At 31.7% G+C, this 27455-nt stretch overlaps 1 protein-coding gene across 2 annotated transcripts in view; it reads right to left on the bottom strand.

Moving 5' to 3' along the window:
- Positions 1-27455, bottom strand: part of NOVA1 (NOVA alternative splicing regulator 1) — a 145884-nt gene that overhangs the window by 89539 nt on the left and 28890 nt on the right. Inside the window, exon 1 of one of the 2 annotated variants that reach the window (XM_074365697.1) lies at positions 8714-8814. The exons of the other annotated variant lie outside the window; for it this stretch is intronic. The gene's annotated coding sequence lies outside the window, so the exon portion shown is untranslated. Of the gene's footprint in view, positions 1-8713; positions 8815-27455 lie in introns of those variants that run through there. 2 annotated transcript variants of the gene reach the window in all.

The raw sequence follows: 27455 nt of genomic DNA, 5'->3' as shown, positions 1-27455 counted from the left end.
TCTAAACGACCAGAATAAGCCCATATTCAATCTGATGTGAAATGATAGCACCTTCACAACAAAAATTTTCAAAAACCAGTGATTATCTTCAAAGACTACAAGAAGAAGAGGCAAAGGAGAAAAATAAGCTATCTCTAAAGTTTTAGCAAAAGAAACACTAAAAGAGTCTACAGCAGAGTTACTCTTCTTAGGAGGCTACTGTATCTTACTAGGATAAATCAGATCCACAGTGGGACTGGTGGTTGGGTTGAAGACTTTTGCAGCATTTCAAAAGAAGTTTGCTTCCCATTTGTATTATACATCTCTAAAAGAGCTAGAAAGGGACTAATGCAAAAAGAGAACTACCCAATTAGGTGCCTTCTGCTAAAATTATTTCCTCAAAATGGCATGTAACTGCATATAAAATAGGATCAAATTTAAAAAGACTGAATTCAGTGTATAAGTTATAACAGGAGCCTATAAACTAGCATATACACCAGCCAGGAAAATTCGTTTTCATATATTTAGTACCAAGCAAAGTGTTCTCAATAGATTGCTGCTCAGAATTCATTTAAGGTACTTTCCTGGTAGTGTTAACACTAATAGGAATATCACGTAGTTGGAATAATGTGTCACTGAGCTGTGTATTAGCAATCCATTCAGTATTTTTAGGAGTTAAATACAGGAATCAACTATCTCACAATTAACTGAGTGAACTTAGAAATGATTTACTGAGACCATTCTCCATGGAAAGCACAAAGGTGAATAATACGTGGTTGTAGGAACCGCAAGGAAAATGTAACATAAAAACAAAGACAAAAGTAGCACACAAATCTTAGTAAGTGTTAAGCAATGAACTAGAGTTTTATCAATAAATATAGAATGAAGCAAACTGATTCAAGACATCTTAAAAACAAAACAATTAGAATCTGGAAATAAATAGAATGATATTCAAATCAAAGGATGGAAGAGATTGATAATGTGTCACAGGTTTATGGTGAAGCCATAGGAAGAATCATTGAGGTTGGAAGGCAGAATGAGGATGGAGACTAAAGATTTGGTTTGGTTTCAGACATGCTGAATCTGTTATAATCTGCAGCACAGGGAAAAATCTGGAGTTAGAATTTCAGAGAGAAGAATAAACAATAAATATCAATTAATGGCCAATTTCCCTATTATTTACACTTACATCCATAACATGAATAAGCTATTTTACATGGGAGCACTATCTAAGATTATGTATAAAATAAACAAGTAGGTTTCCGATGAATTTTAGAGTATGTATAGTTGATTTACAATGTAGTGTTAAGTTTCTGGTGTACAGCATAGTTAGAATTTAATTTTTAACATTTTACTTGACCCACTATAAGAGAGATTCTAAAGTTCTATACAATATTACAATTAAAAAATAGAGCCATTTAAAAGGAAGAACATAAAATAACAAGTATCTAAAAGAGAAGTATATTTCAGATAGTATATTTGGAAAAATTATATTTTTAACTATTAATTTTCCTATTTGATAACTGGTGGCTATACATACCAGATGCTTCCTAAAAAATCCCCTGGATTTTAGTTTTCCCAAGAATGCTTACAAAAACTTGGAAAAACAGAACTTTGTTCTAATATTAAATTTCTATCATAGAGCAATATTCATCTTAAACTAAGTGAAAAATACAAGAATAATTAGTTTTACTAATTTTGTAAAGTAAATAGAATGTTTGAATTACTGCAATGGTTGGGGAAAGGGTAAGCTAGCAGGAAAAAGTGGTTTCTTGATACCTAAAACTGAGACTCACTTGGTCATACTTTATAGTTTGTTCTTTCCTATGAAAACAAAGATGAAAAATTCTATTGGTATAAGAAGTAAGACTTCATACAATTGATTGTATCTATTACAATTTTTTGCATCTATACTGCTTGAAATTCAACTGATCCTGAGATCTGTCATATTTACCATTTCACCTAACATCAACTTCAAGATGTTTATTCACTAAGATTTGTAAACTAGTAAGTGTTAATTGATAAAAATCATAAATTAAATATTAAAATGTCATGAGTTATACTGCTGAAAGTTAGTAAATTAGGTAAAAAAATCTTTCTTTGAAACTTTATATGAGACAGTCCATATTGAACAGTAATGTGGAAATAAGGAGCAAAAAATTACTAGGATATTTTACTGAAAATTGATTTATCTTATCTCAAGCTTTACTGATCTGATTTGAAGAGAAAACACTTTTTTTTCCTATTTTACTTCTCAGTATATTGTCTATACTCATTTGGAACTTTCCAGAAAAAAGTTTTAAACATAAAAGTAATTTTAAAATTATCTCTACTTACAATGCCATTTTGACTTCATAATTACCTAATTATCATATATTTGCCTGAGTATACATATTAAAGAAGCCTACTTTTGGCTACATTTCAGCAATAAAGACTGTATTAAATTATTCTGTTGAGGAATGGCAGAAATTTAATGCTACATTCCAAATTAAGTTAACTTTTGTTAACCAGCCAAAATAACAACAGAATAAAGAACAATTGAAATTATCACTTTTCTCCCAACAAATAAAACTTCAATTTAATTTTGTTATAGGAATACTATTCTCTCGGAAGCTATGTCCTTGGTGACCAACAGCTTGATTTTTCACCATATCTGACCATATTTAGTGAAATAATCTGAAATCTTGAAGAATTTGAAAAAAATCCTATACTAGAAAGAAACTATATATTTTTTTTACACTTGATCTTAGCCAAAAGTCGGAGAAGCAATTATATGTATTTTTTAAACTTTCAATTTGAACATGATTGGAATACCCAGTTTTCCTTATTTAGTAATTGTTGACTTCATCAACTGTAATAAAATAATGAAGAAAAATACAGTAATGTAAGGAAAATGAAAGAAAATCAACTGAGCCAAAACAGAACTAAAACCTAAAATGAACTTGCTCACTAATGAATGAAGGGCAATACCAATGGGTTAAAAAAAAATCAGAGGCATAAAAAGTAATTTTTGCACTCTCAAATATTTTCGGACTAAGGATGCAAAGAAATAAGAATAAAGTATTAATTATTCAACAATAATTTTATAAACTTCAATCTCAGTGTTCAGAAAAGATTCATTAATTCAGCAAATAACATACTGCACACACAACAGAGAAGAGCAGTAAGGGATTCACCAATAAATAAATCAGTGGCTGTCTCAAAAATGCTCACAATCTAGTCAGGAAGACAGACATATTTATAAGTAATACAATAACACATTAAACAATGTATTAGTGAGAACACAGAACAATAAGACTTCACCTAAACCAGGCATCAAAGACTGAATAGGATTTCACCAGGTGGAAAAGGTATGTAGGACATTACAAACTCACAGAATAGCCTAAGACAAGGCATAGAAATATAAAAATGGATGAACATTCATAGATATGCCAGCTGCCTATTATGGCCTCAGTGTAGGTGATATAATAGGATACGAAAATGGGAATTTTCCTCATTTTTCAGTTTTAGCTAAGGACCCAAAGATAAGAACAACAGGTTCCAAGTACTAGAACTGAGGTGACAGATCATCTGTGCAACACTAGGAAAGGCTGTGGCCATAAACTACTCAAACATCCTTTAGAATATCATTCACATTTTTTTTTAAAAAAGCATCTATTGGAGGAGGGGAATTTATAAATTGAGGAAGAAATTGAACAAGTGATTCACTCATAGTTTGGCCTATGTCCTTTAGAGTATTGGAAACTTGAGGAACGGTACAGAAACTAGACTTAGGTCTAAAAAGAATCTAAAGGCAAGAGGGCAAGATGCCTTAGAAATGACCAAGAGTTCCAATCCAAAGTTTGTAAAGAAATACATTTTTTTTTATAGGACAGATAAGGATCCCCGGGAAAGGAACTAGCGCTGATCCACTTTTAAAGGAATTCTACCTAGAGGACTACATAAGGAACAAGATAACCCCAGAACAAAGAGGCTGGAGGTAAACCAGGAAGTCAGAGACTAAGGAGGGTAATGAAAAGATGACAAACAAAGGAAGTATCAAATTACAATTGGGTTATCCCCAGACAGTAGGAATTTTCGATAAACCAAAAAAAAAAAAAAAAAACAAGAAGAAACAAAAGCAAGAGAAAGAATCCATTCAGATTCCCAACATACCATTACTACCAATTAGTTCTTCTCTATTTCTAATCTCAAAACTTTGGAAGACCCAGGAGCAGCACAGTGAGTAGGGAGGAAAACTAAGGCAAAAGAAATTCATACATAAGTCTACTAGTTGACATGTTCTGTTCCCTTCCCCGCTCAGATTTTTAAGTCTCTTTTAAGAAGATTCACATAAGGGAGAAATTTTACATTGGATGAGAGTTTGGAATTTTAATTTCTTAGCCTGTTTTTTTATTACCTGAAAATTAAGTCTATTTTGCAATGTTAGAAGTGAGGAAAGAAGGAATGAAAGAGGAAAAACAAAACACGAGAGAAAGGAAAGAAGAGCAAGAGGAAGAGAAAAAGGAAGAGCAAGAGTGAAGCAGAGAAAAGATAAAGCCACTTGAACGACATTTATTAAGAGACAGAATAAACTAATATTCAGAATGGGACTTTAGGTACAGTGACAAGAAAGAATAAAGTAACTTTCTTCTTGCACCCTGGTGAGTCCATCTCTTTTAAAAAACCCATTTAGAGTGGTAAATGAGGGCCAAAGTAGCCGTGATTAAATGGCCACAATTTTGATTTGATTATAATGAAGTTTGAAATCTATTCTATAAATATAGAAGAATTAAAGTTATTTTTTAAAGGAGTACAAATCGTATAATCATATATTAGATAATTATACATATAATACACATATATTATATACATAGTGAATTTGTTTAGGGAGAACTTACATCTGTTTATAAAATGTTCACTTAAGTCCTGAGTTGCGGAACCTCCATGAAGTACTGGGGAAAAGAAGTTAAAGGCTGACTCCACCCTCAATGAGTTTACAGAGGAAACAGACAAGTGCAAAGGCAGTTACACGACACGTGAGAACTGCTAGAACAGGAATAAGCAAAGCCTACAGGATCACATGAAAGGATCATCTAACAAAAGTATAAGGAATGAAGAAGTAGGGAACCTCTCAGTTAAGGAGATACGAAAGTGAGGCCTGAAGGATATGGTTGAGTTATAACAGATAACTGTAGCCTAGGGATAAAGAGGCATGTGAGTAGTTGGAAAGAATATTGCAGGCAGACAAGCCCAAAGAAAGCGAGACATATAATGGGAACTGCAAAAAGTTCAGTATCATCAATCAACCAATCAATGCAGGCAGTTTGCAAGGAAGGGAATGAAGTTGAAGACACAAGGAGGAGCCAGATCACATACATAGACAGGGAATTTTGATTTTATCATAAGAACAATGGAGGCCACTGAAAGGTTTTAGTAACATTCTTTTTCATATACTGCATATCTAAGTATATGCTCAGCACTCTTTCACATGTTTTATTGTTTTTCCCTCACAACAACCCTGTGAGGTAGGTTCCCAATTAACATATTTTAAAAAGCCTTAAATTTAACCAATTTACACTTGATTAAATAGCTATGAAGTGGCAATCAGGATTCCAACAATGCCTCAGAAAATACATTAGGAAGATGATACACAGACACACACACACATACACACACACAGATTTTACCCACAACACATAGAAATTTCAGAGTTAAAGGAAAATTTTAAAGTAATAATGCTTGTTAATTCAGTATTAAATATAAAAAGGGATTTGTGTCATCAATAGTTCTTCATGCAAACTCAAATATTTAAAATTTTCAAATAATTCCATTTATATTGAGATATCTGCAGATTTCATAAAAATAGGCCAGAATTAATTGATACATAAAATAAGAATGACAAAAATTGAGGTAATTATATAAGTATTTGATCTCCATATATTTGCCTAAGGTTATATGGGAAAAAAAAATCTTTTCTCATTTATTTCTGAAATATATAAATTCAAACTGCATAGATTGTTCTATGACTAAAAATTACATTTTGGATAATAGAAAATAGTAACTGATTACTATAGTTTATTAAATGAAGTAACTCAAATATAAACCATTTTATAAAAAGAATTGTCCATCTAATGTTAAATTACAAATCATCTCCCCATTATTCACAGTAGAACATTTGTAAATTTTTCATTTCCCTATAACATCACAGAAATTTGTTCAGACAAATCTAGTAAGACAAATAATTTTTTAACAATCTGGGATAAATATAAAAATATGCCTTTAATTTAAAAGACAGAGTATGTACTTATAAAACTGAGGAGAGTATTTGAGAATTTTTAAATATATATTGAAATTCTTCAGCTAATCTTAAGATTTCTTTTTAAAGCCTATAATTGAAAGCTAGATGTTGCTATAACATTATTGTTAGAGGTCTAAGTACATATAATTATTTAAAAATTCATATTATCTATACAATTGATTCATTTTTCCTATTTCAAATAGAAAATTATAATGGGGAAGATGAAATAATAAGGTTTCATTAAGATTAATTATTCTTGATCTAGTATTTATTTCTGAATTTCAAAATTATTAAGAGAATATAAATTAAATAATAAGCATGACCACGATTCTGGTCCTATGGAGTATGATGAAGAGCCCTCTCTTGAAAAACAAACAGTTAAATAAAGATATTAGATATCTATAAGATACTTTATGCAATGAGGATAATTTCTAAATAAACTTATATTTCAAATATACAATTTAACTGAAACACCAACCTTATTTTTGATTACACACGTAGAACAAGTTTGTTAAATTCAAATAGTACATGAGTATATTCAATAGAAATGAAAGCTTCCATCTAATTTCCTTTTCCAAATACCACACACAGGGAGTATACTAAAGCATAAGTTTCATATGAGTCTAGTAAATCATTAAACTTCATCATCCACAGATCTAATATATAACAATTAAGTATCCTGTATAACTGAAAAATATATACTCAGATATGTACCACAAGTATAGTTTGTACCTTTTCACCAAAACATTAAAATAATATGTAAAACATAAGGTCTATTCTGTCAAATACAATTACTTCAGTTAATAAAATGAATGGGATTAAGCAATACTTTAATTACACTGTAGAAAATGCAAGAGAACCAATTATAGCTAATCAGTTATTTCATATACTGATAAAATATCCTCTTGCTAGAGATACACAAGTATATTATTATTGCAATTGAAACTATATTCTTAAAAATGTTAACATTTACATCCTTAGTGCTTTGACTATAAAGTGTAGTAGTAAGTCTATGAAAGTTAGGTGGGAAATATCCTTAAAAAATTAGTTTTTCGGTAATATGTAAGTACATTCTGCTCTGAATGTAAGTAAAGCCTAGTTTTTTCTAATTTATTTGATGCTCCCTAATGAGAATCATACTGTATTTATTCTAAAAAAAATTATTTCAAAACAGTGGGGTAACTCCACTACAAAATTAGAGATAGTTAAAAATCTCTGCAGGAAATCAGACCTCCTCTTTTGATCCTAAAATATCATCACTCAGTATTTAATTAATACAAATAATATTCTAATTAGAATGAAATCACTTGCATCAAAATATCCTGATTACATAATATAAGGTACAATTCTGAATATACAGAATTCTACTACTGAGTTGAACAGAAAACACCTAAAGAAAAGGTCTCTAGAAAATAATTTCTTCCACCCACCTCATTTTACAAGTAAACAAATTGTGGCCCAGAGGCTTTTATCTGCTTTCACTGAGAATCTATAGGTATAGAGATGTACACAAATTATCACTCAACTTATGACACATACTTCAGAGTTACCTAAAATAAATGATGCTATATTTTATATGATTAAGACTTTGTAAAGACTAAGAGACCTAATTTTTTGCCATAGAAATGTCTATAGATGCACACACACACAACACACACACAAAGATAACTAGTAAGTCATACTATTGACTAAAAATAGCAAAACAATGAAATATAACAATCCATGTATTGTTTAAAAATAGACACAGAAGTTCCTAATATTATTTTCCTATCTTATAAGGTATAACCATGCCAAACTATTACAAAAGCAGCATTCTTGTAAAATAGATTTTACAAAATGAAACAGGAAACTATTAATTAAATGGGAGAGAGGGGCTAAAATACAGTTAAGTGGAAGTTCAAATATTTACTGTTTCTTCTCTCCCATGCTTTATTTCAGTATGAAAAAAAAATTCAAACCCAACGTTTAAAACAAAGAATCAAAATTACTTTCATAATAAACTGGCTTAGTTGCAAGACTTTCACCAAAAGAGTGAAAGTATCAAGATTAAGGCATAAAACGCTGCAAGCAAAGCTAATTAGGGTGTTTCTGGTGAATTATAAGTTTATTTGCTACTTTAAGAACACAGCTCTAAAATCTTACATAGTATAGGTTTGGTTATTTGAAAAATATTTAAAACCAAATTGATTCTCTTAAGTTTCATTAAAGTGAAGTATTTATAAAAGCATTTTAGTTACATTTGCTTTCAGAATAAAATAATTTCCAAGGAGTGTGTCTATTTGTAATTTAATCAGTACCAGTCACAAATTAGATGACCTTAAAATAAAATTTAGAGCCAGGGAGAGCAGCACTAAGTTTAACTGACCTCGATACATTTTTAAATGATGCTTCCCAGTTATTCGTTATTCTTTCTTATGGGTTTTCCAGTCTAGGGCAGGTACACAAGAAACTTACAGTCTATGTAGTACTCCTAGTCAGTTTCACTCTGCAGATGGCACAGTGGAGAAATACCTTCTGTACAGGACCATGTACAATTTCTTCTACAGCTGTCAGCACCTAGGGGAAAGTGCGCTGTTAAACAGTTGCTGCGTTCCACCTCAGAAGTGGCTGCAATTCGGTGGTGGGTGAAGTGACTCCTGTACATATATACAGGGATGAAAAGTACTATAGAAAATGAAAATATTTAACAACAAAAGTGGCTGTTTGAAAACTGCCACAGCAAAGCAGAATACATCATTTGGTCACAAGAGCCCTACACAGATAGGCTACCATTCATTTAAAAATTAAATGTTAAGAATGATTGAAGAAAAAAAATTGAAAGACAGTTATTCAATTCATAATATAACTAATAAATAAATGTTTAAACATGTTAAAAAATTAAACCTAAACATCATATACTGATTTATAACATTATTTCTACAGTAATTTACCTACAACCAGGCAAATGTATACAGTAAGATTCTTTACTCTGTTCAGCTAATTTCATACTTTTAAATGACAATTCAAGAGGTAAAAAACAAAACAGGTGAGATATCAAAATTGAAGCAAAAGTAACATGAAAATATCTAAAAAGAACTGTAAGAGAAAACATTCTGAAATACTAAATTACTTCATATTAAACAAAACTTTTATAAAATAACCAGTCCTCAACAACTAGCAATGGTTAAATGATTTTTCATATAACGGAAGTTTAAAAGTGACCTCATTATAAAGTGACAAATTCTCTTCTTCCAAGTCACAATGAGTTAGGATCTAAATACAGTCTTCATCCTTAGCCCATATGAACAATGAATTAACCAATTATATAACTTTGGTCCATTAATACAGAAAATTATTACTATATCCTACTTTTACTACAACAATAACATGATATATCTTTAATGGAATCAGGAGATAAAATTCAAAAATTTTTCTCTGAGAAAGATCACTGAATCACTAGGCTGCAATGTACTATCTTTTTAATCTTCTATCTCTAGGCAGAGCTACTATATTTATGCTAATCTGAAGAGGTAACTGTTTACATTATTTCAAAATATCACATTTAGGTTCCTGAAACAGATTGAGGATGCTTTGATGTGAAGCTCAACAAATCTGACCATTAAAAAGTGCCCCATCTATCAAACTTATCTGAATTTCACTTGCCACAACAGAATTTATTTGGGGAGGGAGGGGGCACATATTCAGTTAAGTTAGAGATAGCTAACATTTTCCTTTCCGCTTTCTTAAATTCTTTCTAAAATAAGGCACAGTATAAGTGAATAATATTTCCTCTAAGTGACAAGAGGTCTTAAAAGAAGAAAAAAGTACAGAGTTTCCCAGTCTCTTTATTAAAAGAAGACAGAGATCAGGGATTCCCAATCTGGGGCCTCCTCCATATAGAAATTAGGGAATCTAAGAATTCTGCAAAACTGCACACTAAAATAAAGACATATTATACAGGTCCATATGTACATTTTTCTAGGGGAAATGGGCTTTTGTTAGATTCTCAAAAGGTTCTATGACTTTCCCAAAAAAGTTTAAGAAAATACTGATAAATATTGTGAAGATATCCAATTAAATAAGCAGCAATGATCATTTAAGTTAAATATCTAAATCGGAGCATCTGTTTCTTTTTACATAAAATGTAAAAAGGTTGGAACAGGGATGTTCCAACTAAATGAAATAACTCTTGCAAAGCATGTAATACTGACCTATTATCAGTAATAGTAATAATTGTTCAAAAGAGCTATTTCAACTAAAACTTCCTTATAGGGTCCCATCTTTGTTTATTGTTATATAACTTCATAATATATTACTTTTATTTAGCTGTGTCTTCTAGTTTTTTTAGGTATGCCTTCTAAGAGACCAACATCACAGTCTATACATTTCTGCATTATTTTAGATACAAAAATGGTAAATACAAATTTTCGAACACTGCTACATACTCCTCCTATAGTCTACATTTCCCAAAAAGCCTCACTGGTACACTATGACACTGTACTTACTTGGAACAGGTTCAGATATGAGAAACATTTGGCTTCAATTGTTCATATAAAATAACTTCATTTCCTTAATCAATTTCTCCTTTCAAACAAACAAAAAAAATCTAAATTTGAAAAATCTATCAAGGCATCACATTTTCTGAAAAGGTTATATAAGTAATACTTTTACTTTCATATATCATTTTCTCTACTCCTTTCAGTTTAGTTTTCTGAAGGTAAAAGATACAACAAACATTCATACATACACATCCTTTAAGAATCTTTGAGTTACAACATGTAGTAGTAGCCTTACCTTTAAAATGAATTCACAATATTACAAACAGTATTACAAAATAGTGTTTATAGTGTTCTTCAAGGCTGTGATAACTTTTAAACACTCATCAAAAAATGACAAGTGAACTGTTACCATGTATTAAAGATACTTGGTAAAGAACTAGGCTTGCTAATAGATTTGAAATAATAACATACAATGCAACTCTGTATAGTTGGTTCCTAATTATTTCAAATGTAAAAAACCTTTTCTAGAGCCTTCTCATGATAGTAGTTATACTTTATGTATTCACACATTAATATGTAGCAATAAGAACAAAGAGCACAGGCTTTAAGTAAAGGCACAGAAGTAGGAGAGAAGCATTTTAAGCACTCAGAGTACCTCAATGAAAAGGATACGAGTAGAATACAGAGTACTTGGAGGGGTCAGCAAGAGGGACAAGGAATTCTGGAATATTTTACTCCATAGGGTGGCATTTTGAGAAGCAGTCTACAGAAATCATTTTAGCAGCAGCATGGGAGATGAGCTAGAGCTGTCGACAGTTCAACTGTGATAACAATGTGAGTATAGAGTTAGGGATAATAAAAGATATAAAAAAAACTTTAAAAGTATACTAGAAAGGGAAAATTATAAGACAAGTCAAAGCTACTTCTAAAGTTTGAATATAGAAACTAGCAGTCATTAATTCATTTATTCACTCAACCAAAAAAGAAAAAAAACAAAAAACCACACACAAAAACAAACAAAAAAAACAAAAAAACTGTCTCCTATGGGTCAGGTCCCACTTTAGGCACTGGGTAAAGCACTGAACAAAGGAGCCAATGAGTTGCCCTCTTGAAGATTATATATATGTTAATGGAAGAGCAAGATAATAAGCAATTAAATGTACAATAAAATGTATGAAAATGAGTCATGCATAAACCAAAAGAAAAGCAAGGTATGGGAAAAGAATGACAAAGATGCTATTTTAACAGAGCATACAGAGAAAATCCAAGGAAGCAGCATCATATAAACAAAGGATGAATCAGTATGCACCCATGGGCTATTTAGGGTTAAGAACACTGCAGACAGATGGAACAGTAAGAGAAAAGTCCTGAGGCAGGAACAAGTGATCAAAATTCTAAGCTGGGATCAGATCATGTAGCATCTTGTAGGCCATAATATAAGGACTTTGGATTTTTTTTTTTTTAGCCGTTAGAGAAAGCCAATAAAGTATTTTGACTAGGGGAATGATAAAACTTGTTTAATCTTTTAAAAAGATCACACCAGCTGCTGTGGTGGAATTGATGGTAGCCAACAAGAATGGAAATATGAGTAGGACTATGATAAAATTTACATAACAGAACATCAGGTGTGACTTTTCCCATTGCCCAGAGACTGGCAATTAGAACTCAAGATGAAGAACAAAGAATCACCAATCAAGTATTTCACATTCAAAAGACAGCCTAAACAAGTGAGAGCCAACTACTCCTCCATAACTGAAACAACATCACCTTCCTCAGTTCCTCTTTACCTCAGAACTGTATACTCCAGCCTATCTTGAGTGAGTCATCACCAGAGTTTGTTTCACTGACCTAATGTAGTTGGACAGCATTATTTCAAGAGTCCAAATTCAGCAAGTGTAGGTCCAAAAGAATGGCAAGAAGGGAAGACTGGTATCTTATCTCTGAGGTGGACTTCCACTTGAGTTCAGGCTCCTTTATCTCCCAGTGCCCACTCCCCCTACCCATGCCTATCTGAGGAGAGGGGAACAAGGTCACAGTTTGGAAAATGGGGTAGACAGAACTGGAGTCACTATTTGTAACAGCAAAGAGTGTGAATATCAAAGTAGCAGGACTTGAGCCTGCAGACAATGGGGATCCCAGCAGTCAGAGGCAATGGGCATACTCAAGAAGTAGAAATTCAAAGAGTAGAAAAAGACAAACTAGATAGCGTGATACTGCAAAAATATCTCCCCCTCAAAAAAAGTCTTATACATGTGCCACATCAGAGAGCTAGTATTTGTCTCTCTTTCCCCACAGAAAGATTGAGGTCTACTTACTAGTGTTACTGAGACAGATGACCAGAAACAGAAAAACAGGAAACAAAAAAAGGCACTACTTACGTAAGAGAGCCTTTTCCTTTTCCATCTCTCCTTCAAGCATTAGCACCCAGGAGAAGAAACAGGAATATAAATGAAAGAGCAGGTCACTCTTTTACTAGAATGGCCAGATTCAACTTTTTCCACACTACAATCTCCCAGAAGAGCCTAACTGGCACTGAGTAGAAGGAGAAAAGTTTGAGTTTTAATTGGGCTATGACGTTAAAATTCAAACTAGTCAGATTAAACTGACTTTACCAGAGCTTCTGAAGTGTCCGGAAAGTTTTGGCATTTTCTTGAGATGAGTGAAGAAAAAAACAAAACAGTAATTTGAACAACCATAAACAAAGGTCACATTAAAGAAAAATAAAGGAACTCCATATTTGCATTCCCAGTTAATTCTCCATCTCAATTCATATTGTATTATGAAATGGTTAACACCAATGAGCTAGTAAGTGATTTTAACATTTCATTTCTCTAAAGTATTCTATGCATATCAGGCTGAATACCTGCATTACCATATTTTTAATCTCATTCTTAAGAACAAGTCTTAATTACGTAACTATGTGTATTTTATAAGGAATTCCTTAGATTTCCTCTTGTATAAAAGTTATAAAATATTTTGAATATTTGCAAATAATATTAGATCTTATTACAAATACTAACAAATACAAATATTTCATTTATTTGTGGAGAATACTAGCTAAAAGGTAAAATCCCCTAAATAAGACACCAAATTTAGATGCCGGCAGAACAAAAGGCTCCAGAAAAAGAAAAAGCAAAACAAAGAAAAAGCAAAACAATAAAAATAAAAAAATAAGAATACGAAGAAGAAGCTAGAAGGTTTATTGTTTTAAAAAATACTTTTGAAATTAATATTGGAATAACCTAAAACACACAATTTAAGAAAATATTCTGCCCTGATTTTAAGGTTAGTAACTTCAGACTTTCCCCAAACTGAATCATGCTCTTTTCAGTTACTTAATATTTAAATTAATATTTAATAAGAATTCTCTGAAAACTTAGGTATATCTTTTTAAATAAGTTACCAGTATTTTACATTACTAAATAATAGATATTATCTTTGTTTAAATGTCACACTTTCAGAGAATACAGGATCCTATTACGTTGATGTTTATAATCTTTACATAATGGTCTCATTCATTTTATAATCACTCATCATCCTACATAATGCCATGTAAATAATAACATTTTATTATTTAGTCCTTCTCAAAGATACAACATAATGGAAAGAAAGTAATGAGTCAAAATAATAAAACTAAGTTCTATATTTATGCCTTTTTTCTAGTCTACAATATTTCATTCTTATAAGAATAAACATTATCAGTTTTAAGTAAATTGGAAAATCATACAAACTCAAGTCATTCAAACTTACCTGCTAATTCACTGTTAGTAAATATCATCAGCCAGACTGTCAACACAATATTGAAAGAGAACAAAGCTCAGAGACTGACACTATCAGACTTTAAGACTTACTATAAAGCTACAGTATTTAAAACAGTGTGATATTGGTGAAAGAACAGAAAAATTATCAATGAAAGAGACAGCCCAGAAATAAATTCACACAAACATAATCAACTGATCTTTGACAAAGTAGAGAAAATTCAATGGAGAAAGGACAGCCTTTTCAACAAATAGTGCTGGCAACACTGGATATCCACATGCAAAAAAAAAAAAAAAATCTAGACAGAGACAACAAACCTTTTAAAAAAAATGAGCTCCAAGTAGATCAAAGACAAAGCTATAAAACTCCTAGAATGTAACATATGAGAAAAATCTAGGTGACTCTGGAATTGACAATAACTTTTTAGATATAACACCAAAATAACAATCCATGTAAGAAAAAACTGGTCTTCATTAAAATTAAAAACTGCTTTGAAAGAAAAACAACTATTAAGAGAATGAAAAAACAAGCTACAGATGGGGAGAAAGTACTTGCACAACAGATATCTGATAAAGGGCCAGTAACGTAAATATACAAAGAACTCTTAAATTCAACAATTAGAAAACAAACAACCCAGTGGAAAAAAATGGGCAAAAGATATGAACCTTACCAAAAACAAACAAACAAACAAAAACATAAGCATATGAAAAGACGCTGAACATCATATATGTAATAGTTTGCTAGGGCTACCATAACCAAGTACAACAAACTGGATGGCTTAAGTAACAGAAACTGTCTCACAGTTTTGAAGGCCAGAGTCTGAAACTAAGGTGTTGTCAGGGCTGGTTCCTTCTGGGGGCTGTGAAGGAAGGATCAGATTCCAGGCCTCAATCCTGGGCTTAAAGATGGCAGTCTTCATGATACCATGCATTCTCCCTATATTAATATCTGAATCCAAATTCTTTTAATAAGGACACCATCCATATTGGATCAGGACCCACTATAATAACCTCACTTTAACTTGATTAACTCTGTAAAGACCCTATCTCCATATGAGGTCATAAGGTTACACACTGTGATGTACTGGGGTGTTAGAACCTCAACAAATCAATTTGTGGGAGGGGACATAATTCAACCCATAATAGTATGTCATTAGGGAATTTCAAATTAATACAATGAGATATCACTACACACCTATTAGAACGGCTAAAATCCAAAACACTGACAACACCAAATGCTAATGAGGATATGGAATAACAGTAATTCATTTGCTGCTAGTGGAATGGAAAATGGTACAGCCATTCTGGAAAACAGTTTGGCAGTTTCTTTCAAACTATACATACCCTTACCATAATATTGACCAATCACACTCCTTGGTATTTAACCAAATGAGTTGAAACTTATATCCATACAAAAACCTACACACAAATGTTTATAGCAGCTTTATTCATAACTGCTGAAACTTGGAATCAACCAAGATATTCTTCAACAAGTTAATGAACAAACTGTGGTGTACCCATATTTTGGAATATTATTCAGTGACAAAAAGAAGTGAAGCATCATGCCAAAAAAAGACATCAAAAACCTGAAATGTGTATTACACAATGAAAAAACGAATCTGAAAAGGCTACATACTGAAGGATTCCAAGTATATGACATTGTGGAAAAGGCATAACTATAGAGACAGTTAGAAGATTAATGGTGGCCAGAGATGGAAGGGGAGGGGAAGAGGGATGAAGGTGGAACACAGTGGATTTTTAAAGCAGTAAAGCTGTTATGTATGATACGGCAATGATAATGACTGATACATGTCATTATATTATACTTTTGTAAAAACACTAGAAGTGAATCCTAATGTAAACTATGGACTTCAGTTAATGATAATGTAATATAGACTCATAAATTATAACAATTAATCCACACTAGTGCAAGATGTTAATAGGAGAAACTGTGTGCAAGAGTGGGGCAGGAGACGTAGGGGCAAAAAAGTGTACAGTCAACCCTCAGTGTCCATGGGAAGTTAGTTCCAGGATTCCTGCAGACAGAAAAATTCAAGGATGGCCAAGTCTCCTACATAAAATCACTTAATATTTGCACATAAACTATGCACATCCTCCTGTATATATTACATCATCTCTAGATTACTTATACTACCTAATATAAGTGTCATGCAAATAGTTGCCAGCACACAACAAATTCAAGTTTTGCTTTTTGGAACTTTCTGGGATTTTTTGCAAATATTTTTAACCCTCAGTTGGTTGAATCTGAGGCTGTGGAAGCTGCAGATACAAAGTGTCAATTGTATAAGGCAACTCCCTTGGACTTTCCAATAAATTTTTCTGTAAGACTAAAACTCTTCTAAAAATTGAAGTCTATTTTTTTTAAAGTAGTTGTTCTATTAACTAGGTCAAGAAATAAAAGGTTTGGGGAAATTATATGGCAATAGAAATAGGCCCCAAAAATTTAAGTACAAATGGTGACATTATTATTTTTTCAGTAGTCATGAAAATAAATTATGAAAAAATATAAATTATTATCTGATTTTAAAATATGGTGACTTGAGTGCAAGGCAGATAGAGAAACAATTGTAACAGTGTTACAGTGGCTGAAATGCAAATCAGTTTATCAAGGTAAAACTTTTTTGTTCCTCATTTCTCCACTGCCATTCTTCTATAAAGCTATTTTTATAGCTTTACAATAAACAAAACAAAACAAAGCATATTTTCAACTTGATGTTTCTATTTCAGGCTTGAAATGGAACACAGTGACAGAGCATAACAAGAATTTCGTATATTCAAAATAAGAAATAAATCTAAACATACAGCTACTCAAACTTGCTTTCATCACATGCAAGTAACATTTCAAGTTTCTAGGATCACAGGGCATATTAAGCTGTAATTTATAAAGGCAATTCATACTATAAAACTCACCAAAATTATAATCTACATATAAGAAAGTTAATAACAGGGAAATAAGGTTTAAATAGGGCAAAACACTTTGTTAGGTTTAACAACATGCTATTTTAATTTCAGAAATCCAGGTAATGCCATGGGTGTAACAGTATCAAGAATTTAAGTTACTACTTTTTTTTAGTATTCATGCTATACTTTAGTCATTCTAAAGTTTCCTAGCCTACCTGATGATATTAGAATGGAATTAGGTAATACTGTTTCAGCAACATGAAATGGAAAACTTCTGACTAAAACAATTCAGGAATCAGTTTTCCCTCCCTGCCTACATATTATGCAACTTAATTAAATGCAACAGAAAATTTACAGGAACAAGAAAATTTTAAATTAACTATGAGATGAATTTTCACTAAGAAGGAAATAGTTTTCTACCCTTTAGAGTTAAAAAAAAGTGGTTATTTTTCTAAAGTATACAGATTTATCCATATTCTGGTGCAATTATTACTCTACCTATTTCTAACATTCCTCAGTAACATTTATGGCTGTAATGCATGCTTTCTAAAAGAAGAAATAGCCATCAATCTAGGAAAATATAAGACACCTTGGTAGCTCTGTAAGCATAATTAGACGTATAAAGTTTGTTTTGGAATCTAACAATGTGGAATTTATTCTTACCCTCATTTTTTATTAAATATTCTACTGGTTACTATAACTCTGGGAAGGATACTAAATGCCCATTTTTAAAAATATTGGATAACTGTACATTTTAATATCATTTGTATATGGATATAGTCAGGTTTATGTTTGAGATTCTATTATCAATTGTTGACACTTCCAAATTTAAATATTCTTGAATGATACTCAAGAAAGATCATATACCAAACTTATACTTTATAATGACACTAAAAATAAATATATGCTTTGTCATGACTCTAAGACCATCTCTCCACTTTAAGGTTGACAAAAATGTACATGAATTTCTCAGAACTCATTATATTGTCTATAATGTAAACTGTCATACTTAATAATACAAGAGCTTAAGTAATAATTTCCTCAAATGAAAAAGAATGAGTATTACAGACTCTTCTATCACAAAGTAATAGAAATGTAATATTGAAATCACTCATTGCAATAATACAGTAAGATGAAAACTTTATTAAATAAGGAAATATAAATTTGCTATCTATTCCATGTAAAGACACAGGGCAGAGACTGTCAAACATGGTGTTGTGTAACTTCCTGAGACTTTTTGGAGATAAAAATCAAGTAACAGCAGCCTTTCCCCAGTTCATAGAAAAATTAGATGAAGGGATAAAACTGCCTAATTTTGAGATTTTATTTAATTTTTAATATTTGGTAATTCCTACTAGTTGCCTATACTAGAATATTCTATTACTATAACATGGTAGTTAAGAGGACAGACCTTGAGGGCAGACTGTGAGCAAATCCTATTTTGGCCTCTAATTTTATAGAAAAAAATATATATTTACATGTATATGCATATATATACATACCCATACATGTACATAAGTATATATAATGTGTATATATATGCATATACACATTTACATACATGTATATACTTACATACACATATATATACTACATATAACATACATACTTTGGGCAAATAAATCACTTAATCTCTTGGGCTGCCTTTTCCTGGCAGAATTATTGTGTGAAACTGATTCAGTTAATATAGAGAAAGCTTGTAGTTATAACTGTCCCTGGCTCATATTAAGTTCTATATATTATTATATGCTATTAGCTATAATTATTATCACTGCTGCTGCTGCTACTAATGTTAAGTTTAATATACCAATATTCCCAGTGTCCTAAAGAATATGATTTCCACATGCTCTATCACTTGATAAGTTGAATAAATTTGATGACTACTACCACTAAAAAGAAAAAAAGAAGCATGGAATTTTGAAATGTACTTGGGGTTTTTAGAGGGAGTAGAGAAAGATTTGAGAGCAGGTCTTTGAACTTTCTTGAATTTAAAAATCTATTTGCATGTCATATGAGATTTGTGAGTAGAGATAATAGAAATGCTTCCTATCCTAAACCTTCTTTATTCTTTAACAGCAGCAGCTGACACAGGAGAATAATTTCCTGCTTCACTGTGCTGACAGTACATCGCCTAGATTCAGAAATTATACTCTCAGTAGGAAGGCAATAGGTTTCTGTCTAAATTGAAGAAATAGAAGGATAGAAAAATTACACAAAATAGAAATGATTTATTATTATTATAAAAGAAAAAATGGTATTGAAGAAAAATTGTATTGAAGAGGATTTCTTTTTAAGTGGTGACACTCAAAGTAGAATTCAGTTTATTTTAAGTTTCAAGTGTCTGGCCATATTTTTTAAAGAAATAAAAGTTTTGTTTATTATAATCTTACAAACAAATATTATTTACAGTCTTGAAAATGCTATATTTCTATTCTTCCCAAAATTTTTAAACAAAGCAAAAATTTTAACAAGATCAACTAAAATGTATTAATCCTCTGATTTTATTTAATAATGCTTAGTGTGTAGAACACTGCGTCCTAGTTTCAGTAAATGTTTAAAATTTTTATGTAGAAGAATGGTATTAAGTAGTAATTTACAGTTTATATTAAAGTTTTGTGTTACCAAAAACATTATTCTTCACATACTTTCTATGTGTGGCTTGTGTGTGTATATGTAGCACATTTTTAAGTTACTAGGTTTTCTTCTAAATTAGACATATGAAAATCTAGCATTGTGTCCTATTTAAAGTGACTTTTAAGCTGTATATTAGTTTAAGTAACTCTAGTGGTTATGAAGAAGTATTGTAGACTTCTGGTCTACGATGATAAAGTACCAACCTCAGGTTCTAGAAGTTAAGTTTGCAGATTCAAATCTTTCTGCCATTCACTAGTCATGCGGTATTAGGAAACTTCCTTATCATTTTGTTCCCTCATCTGTAAAATGAGGACAATAGTAGTAACTTTCTAGTGGGATTTGTTTGAAGATTAAAAGAAAATCTACATTAAAACACTTAGAACAAGCAAGTCTAGCACATAGTAAAGCACTAGGTAAATGCTAGTTGTTATTAGTATTATTACTATTATTATTATGGTTAAGAAAGGCAGATTAAGGATGCTTAATGAAACTCCATTAAAATGACCAAAAAAGTACAAAACTGAAGGACAAAGAGACAACAAGCCAGATTTCTGGAAAACAAAAAACTCAAGAAGAATACTAGTGACTGATTCAGCACAGCAGAGGATGCTGAAAACTGAGTCACAGAAAAGGAGGATAATATAAAAATCAAGATAATTTGCCTAATGGAACCCCAAGAATGCGGAGGTAATGTTAGCACTGAATACTGCGGGATTCTCTAAGTCTATAAAGAGAACATTTCCACACACAAGTTAACTACCTTATTCCATATGTCCTCACTGGCCTCTATAAGATCAGAGTGTTGGATATCTTGAATCAGAGGCGTTCTTGACTTGGAAATACCAAGCAGAACGTAGCCAGGAGTCAATGGATCTGACTGGTTCCTAATTGTTGGCAGGCAGATGTAAATCATCCAAGAAAGAATACTTCAAAATTCATTGGAGAACTTTTAAGACCCCAGAAAATAGACATATAGATACCACAATCTGCAATCTCCCAAGAGAAATTTTGCCTCTTTGCTTGATCACCCTAAGAAGCCATCTAGGAAACAATTCTTGCCTCCAGACACACAGCTTCCCACCAAATCTGTAGCACCTCATTAAGTCAAGGCTTTCAGAAAAGCCTCCAACTTGAAAGACTAAAACAAAATAAACAGAAAAAAGTATTCAGAGCAAATACAATACAAAAAGCAGAAGAAACCTTAAAAAAAAACTTTATTACCATTCTCAAAGACGTAAGAAAGGATAATCACAGCCACAAAATAAGAAGGCACTATGTAAAAAAATTGAATAATCTGAGAAACAGTAAGAACTTTAAGAAAATAAACAACTGATGAAATAAAACATTCAATGAAAGAGAACGTCTACAAAATCCCTGGGTAAGCAGAATGTAAGATAAACTTTAAAAAGGAGAGAAAAGACAAGAAAATTAGAGTACAAATCCAGATGAACATACGCCCTCTGACCAGAGACAGAGAACAGAAAAATGAAAGAGAAAGGGCCAATGCTTAGTAATTCCGAGAAAAAATTCTTTTATAGCCTACAATCACATACATAAGATAATAGTCAATCAAATGTGAGGATAGAATGAAGATATTTTCAAGAAAATAAACTTCTATGACTCCTTTATCAGGAAGCAGGTAAAAAAATACTTCTGTAAAATAAAGGAGGAAAAGGGCAGGGTGAGGAGAGCATGGAATTCAGGAAATAAAGGATCTAGCACAGAAGAACAGCTGGGGAAGTCCCAAGATGACCACCCTGCACCAGGTGTAGAAAACAACCAATCTAGGTTGTAAAACTGATCATTATGGAACTGTCTCCACATACATAAAAAGCACATCTGATACAGTGTTTGAAACCATGTCTGAGCATTCAAAAAATATCGATAGGCATATAACAGATCTGTTGAAACATTAAGGGAAAAAAAGTAGATACACAAAAAATAACCAAATAAAAATACTAACTCGTCCAAAAAGAAAAAGCTGTAGAAGAAAGTAAATAATCATAATATATTGATCTGTTCAAAAAGGAACAATATTTAGTGCTGACTTAATGCAACACACTTATTGGATAAGTATGCAGAGAAAATGGAGAGATTATTATGTAAGCATGTTGAGAGAAGGAGGTGATCCAAATGTAAGAATAGTAAATCTCCAAATAATAACAGGGAGTAAATTGATAGAGAAAAAAGCTGATCAATCAATAAAGAGCAGTTTAAAAGTGCTATTTAAAAATACGGAAATGCCAGAAGAAACAGCTCCAAGAATGCAAAGTGTTTGCCTCTGGGGAATAGGGGCTGTAGAAGATGGTGAGCGTGAAACAGGATAGCTTTATTTGGTTTCAAGTTTTTAAATACTATTTTACTTTTTAATTCTGCACATATATTTAAGTTTTTTTTAAAGGACACAAATGAACTTATTTACAAAACAGAAATAGACTCACAGACATAGAAAACAAACTTATGGTTGCCAAAGGGAAAGGAGTGGGAAGGGATAATTTGGGAGTTTGGGACTTGCAGATACTAACTACTGTATATAAAACAGATGACAGGGTCCTACTGTATAGCACAAGGAACCATATTCAATACCTTGTAATGGCCTATAATGAAAAAGAATATGAAAAGGAATATATATATGTATAAATGAATCACTATGCTGTACACCAGAAATTAACAAAACATTGTAAATCAACTATACTTCAATTAAAAAATTTTTTGAAGAAAATTAGATACATTTCCTACTTATAACATCGAATACACTGATACATAAAATAATTGATTAATGTCAATTTCTAAATTTTGATATAGTAATATCTCAATTATCCAGCACCAGCATGGTTTCACATAACAAAATGTGGAAATGAATTGAAGTTTATACCTTCAAATGACAAGACTTTCCTTTTCTCAGTGTTAAAAGACTTTTTAAAATTTACCACACATGTTCTTGAGTGGTTAAGTATCATTTCTTACGTTCTTGAAGATTACGTATTATTATAGTGGGTATCAATTATCATACTCACATCAGGACCTCTGGGGTATACAAGATATTCTCTGTCTTACATTAAATGGTCCTAGGTCTGTCTTTCTTTATAATTTTAAAAGAAGAGTAAAAACCAGAATGACCTGGTTTACTAAGGATTCTAGTTAGTAAAATGGATTCAAACTTTAAAAAAATACTTAGAATTCAATAATCAAATTAACATTAAAAATAGCATGCATATTGTGCTTACTATATGCCATTTTCCTAAGAACTTCTCACATAAATTTCAACTCTGTAGGGTAGGAACTATTATTTCCCCCATTTTACAGATGAGGAAACAAAGGTACAGAAAGGCAAAGCAACTTGATGGGTTGGGAAGTGAACGAGTTGGGATTCTGAAGACAGGCAATGACTCCAGGGCCTGTAATCTTTCTTGCTACATGCTACTTAGCACTATAAATCTACTGAACACAACATATTGTTTGTCTTTGATCTGGAAAACACTTTAGAATCATTCAGGGTCTAAAGTACATATCTATAAACTATTATTATTAATGTATAAGAAATATATAAAAGTATGTTCAAAATTACCAAAAGACTAGACACCAAAAGATATTCACCTTATAGACTCAAAATAAAAATTTTTCCCATGAAAAATTATAAATTGTCAAAACAACATTTAAGTCTCATGTAAACTAAGTATTTTCATGCATGATTTGTCATAGTTCTATTTTTCCCCTAAAAATAGTACCACTGATATATCTAGTAGTTTATAAAATCAATTAAATATGAGCAATACGACACAGAGGAACACAGTAAACATTATCTCCTAAAAGAATCACAGTGTGAAAGGTTTATTAAACTTATCTATCCTATAATATTATATTGCATCAATTTCAAGACACATATTCTTCCGTATTTTTTTCTTTCTTGGACAATAAAGTAATGGTGTATCATACAAACGTGGGTACTTCAGATTTAATGAAATATGGTAACTAACAATTACATAGCACTTACAATGTATCTGGCACTATTCTATCTGCTTTATACATGTTTACTAATTTAACCCTAACAATTCTGTAAGAGAGATACTATAGGTAAAATAGTACTCAGGTGTGCTATGAGGAAACTGCAACAGTTTAAGTAAAATGCTGGGGCTAATGGGTGAAAGAGTAAGGATTCTAACTTCAGCACGAAGCCTCGTTCCAGAGACCAAGCTCTTAAATATTACACATCACAGACACATCACTATTTGTCCCTTTCTTTGAGACCTGCTAACTCTCAGTGCTTTTTTTCTTCTTTGAAACTGTAATTGCGTTTAGTTAGAGCACTTCATGTACACAGAACCCACTGTTTCTTTGGTTGTATAAGAATAAAGTGTAAAATTAAAAGCAGAGCTACTTGGTTGCCAGTGAATAAGCAGCATAAATGGGACAATTAGTCAGCATTCAGTCTTCAGTTCCCTACTCAGCTGCTTCTCACCATTCTCCTGTCATCCCATGGGATATAAACCCTCACAACACTTTTAGCTCTGATAAAAGATGTTTTTAAGAAGTGAACTGGCATACACGTGATGTGGAAAAATTCTTCCCTAAAAACAAAGTTTTCCATTACACAGACAATTTCAAATTCATGCCTGAAGAAATTATATACAATGCAACTTTAATCAATAAAGAGTGCTGAAGGAAGAAATGGTAAACAACCACCTTTACTAATAATTTCTTATGTGAATCCAAGTCACTCTTTGGTAAATAAGGGGAACTTCAAACACTGCTGAATATGGTAAGAATCAAGAACCCATTGCTTATATTATTTCATAACAGATTTTATCACATGCTGCTTTACACTGAAACAATATAATTTATTGAGGGTTTAGCCTGTATTTTGATAAAGTTTTTACATACACCATCACTCATTACAGCTCCTTGAGATAGGAACCACTATATCCACGTCTATACTGGGAAATTGTAAAGAGAGAGATCCTATTACAATATAACATATAAACACTATGATAAAAGATAATTTAAGTTATAAAAATATGTCCAACAGGTATGTCTGGTTTAATGTTTCTACAAGATAAGAACACTAAACTTGTATGTCCATTATACCTCAATAAAAATACATTAATGTGCAAATTGTATTCACCTAACACGACTCAAGACCTTTTGGAAAAAGTTATAGAAAGTCATAATATGACATAACGTATTTAAAAATCCTCAACAAACGAAATTTACTCAAAGGTACCTGCATGACACATGAGATACGTAAACTGATTTAAGGCAGGGGTTGTTTCACTACAGCATTAAAAAAAAAACTTAAAACTTTAAGTAGTGTACCTGAATTTTAAATACATTTATGGAACATTTTCTAAAATGTATCACACATATCACTAACTTCTTAAAATGTAACGAATACAATTTTAACATTTCTTGATATACCAGTGTCATTATGGTGAGCATCAGTAATTCACTGCGTGGCAAAGTAGCTGAAGGCGTAGGTAGCACAAGATAAGACTTAAGAGGTACTGAAGTCAGTAGGAGTCCTGTAACCTTGTTAAAGAAGCCCATGCCAAGAAAATTCACTTTTGTCATCGGTCTTTCTCTTTCTCAAAAAAACCATAGTAGTTGTTGGACATTGCTTTCCATCTATGTTCATTGTACTCAGACTTGCACTTTTCTAAAAACAAAGTATTACCCTTCTGTATATCTAGGTAGCTATTTACTTCTTCTCTATCCCCAAAACAAACGATACAGAATTATCCTGATTTTTTTTTCAGTATTTTGCAGTGCTGCCCTTGAAGTCTTTTAAGCACCCTTTCTACTGTCCAAGATTACAGAAACATTCTGCTTCTCTCTCTCCATTGACTTCTTTCTGTTTCATTGTATCCGCTGCTGTTCTAGCAGAATAGTGTTTCTACGCTTGCTTTTCAAGTCCATCACTCTCTTCCCTTTGCTTTTCTCCACCTTTTTTCTTTCTTGTCTACCTTTATTATCTTCTTGTCTAGTCCTTTATTATTTCTTGGCTTCCATGTATAAAAGATCAAAAGTTCAGTGTGACATGAAGCCAAAAAATGGCAAGAGATTTGATACTCAAGAAAGAGAAAAGGTAGCTTATACATTTTTGAAATCTAGCATTGAGCACAGTTCCACAGTAAGGACCAAATGATATTGGGTGTTACTGAACTAACTACACAATATAAGCAAATCATCAACAAACAAGATTAACTAATTTAAAAGCAGGACCACCACATTTTCTCTTTTTCTGGTTTTCTTTTTAATCTTCTTTAATCCTTGATTAGTGAAAAAATGTGACGAAGAAAAAAGGAGCTCGTGAGTACAAACTGAAGGTAGCATTTTCAAATTAAAAAACACTACAAAATGGGCATTCATATAGAACACAATAACTTAGGAAAATGATTTATGATAGTTCTAAGGGTGTTTAAATAAGAAAACATGAAACAGTTGAAAAATAGGTAGAAACATGATGCATGGTGAAAAAAGAAAACAAAAATAAAATTTGGATAATAAAACTATATGAATTACATGAATGATGAAATATTCTTTCAGAGTCACTATAAAATAAAAGACTAAAAGTGCCATAAGAAATGTATAACAAAACAGTTTAGCAAAATCTTTAAAATGTAATGATTAAAGAATTTAAGCAGCACTAAAATTAAGGTTAGAGACGTGGTACATATTTACAAATTCTAAGAAATATCATATCTGTTTTGAAGGCTATTAATGGAACTATTCTATATTATCATAAGTTTCAAATTTCAGGTTATCAAAATAAGAGTTACCATTAAAAACCAGCTATATGCAGAGTGCTAGATACATGTGCTTTTCTAGACCCAATGGTTACGACTAAGTATGGAGGGAAAGTGATTTAAACTTTTTGTGTGCTCTGGTTTTCTAATTATAAGAATTGACCCTACTTTATAACATTACTGGGCAGACTAATTAAATAATATATACACAGCGTGGTGAATGTGGCCTTGTAAATAGTAAATGCTCAATAAATGTTAGTTATTATTGCTACTACTAACTATTATAATTTTGCTACACTGAATCCCTTATCATCTGTTATCTCACCATTTAGCTAATAAGGAAATTAATCTCATAATATGACCAAGACTAAGGGAGCAAAAATTGTAACACTGAAAATAGAATAACAGATACTGAGAAACAGGATCCACCACAGTCTTCTTTCTCACTTGGTATTTCTTACTGACACTACCAATTTCTGCCATCAATAAAAATTATGAGAAAATAGAAGTCATCACAACAAAAGAAATAAAACTATGTTAGAGCAAAATAAAAAGAATAAATCCACTTATATACTTTTTAAAAATCTTTGCTAAGAGACCAATCCTGAGACAAACATTCTGTTTTTCTTTTCACTGTACAAGAACGTAGGGATATATCTTC

Source organism: Camelus bactrianus, chromosome 6 (genome assembly GCF_048773025.1).
Source record: "Camelus bactrianus isolate YW-2024 breed Bactrian camel chromosome 6, ASM4877302v1, whole genome shotgun sequence".
In the NCBI taxonomy this organism is placed as follows: Eukaryota; Metazoa; Chordata; class Mammalia; order Artiodactyla; family Camelidae; genus Camelus; species Camelus bactrianus.
The sequence above is the reverse complement of the archived record's forward strand: the minus strand, read 5'-3'. Positions and strand labels throughout refer to the sequence as shown.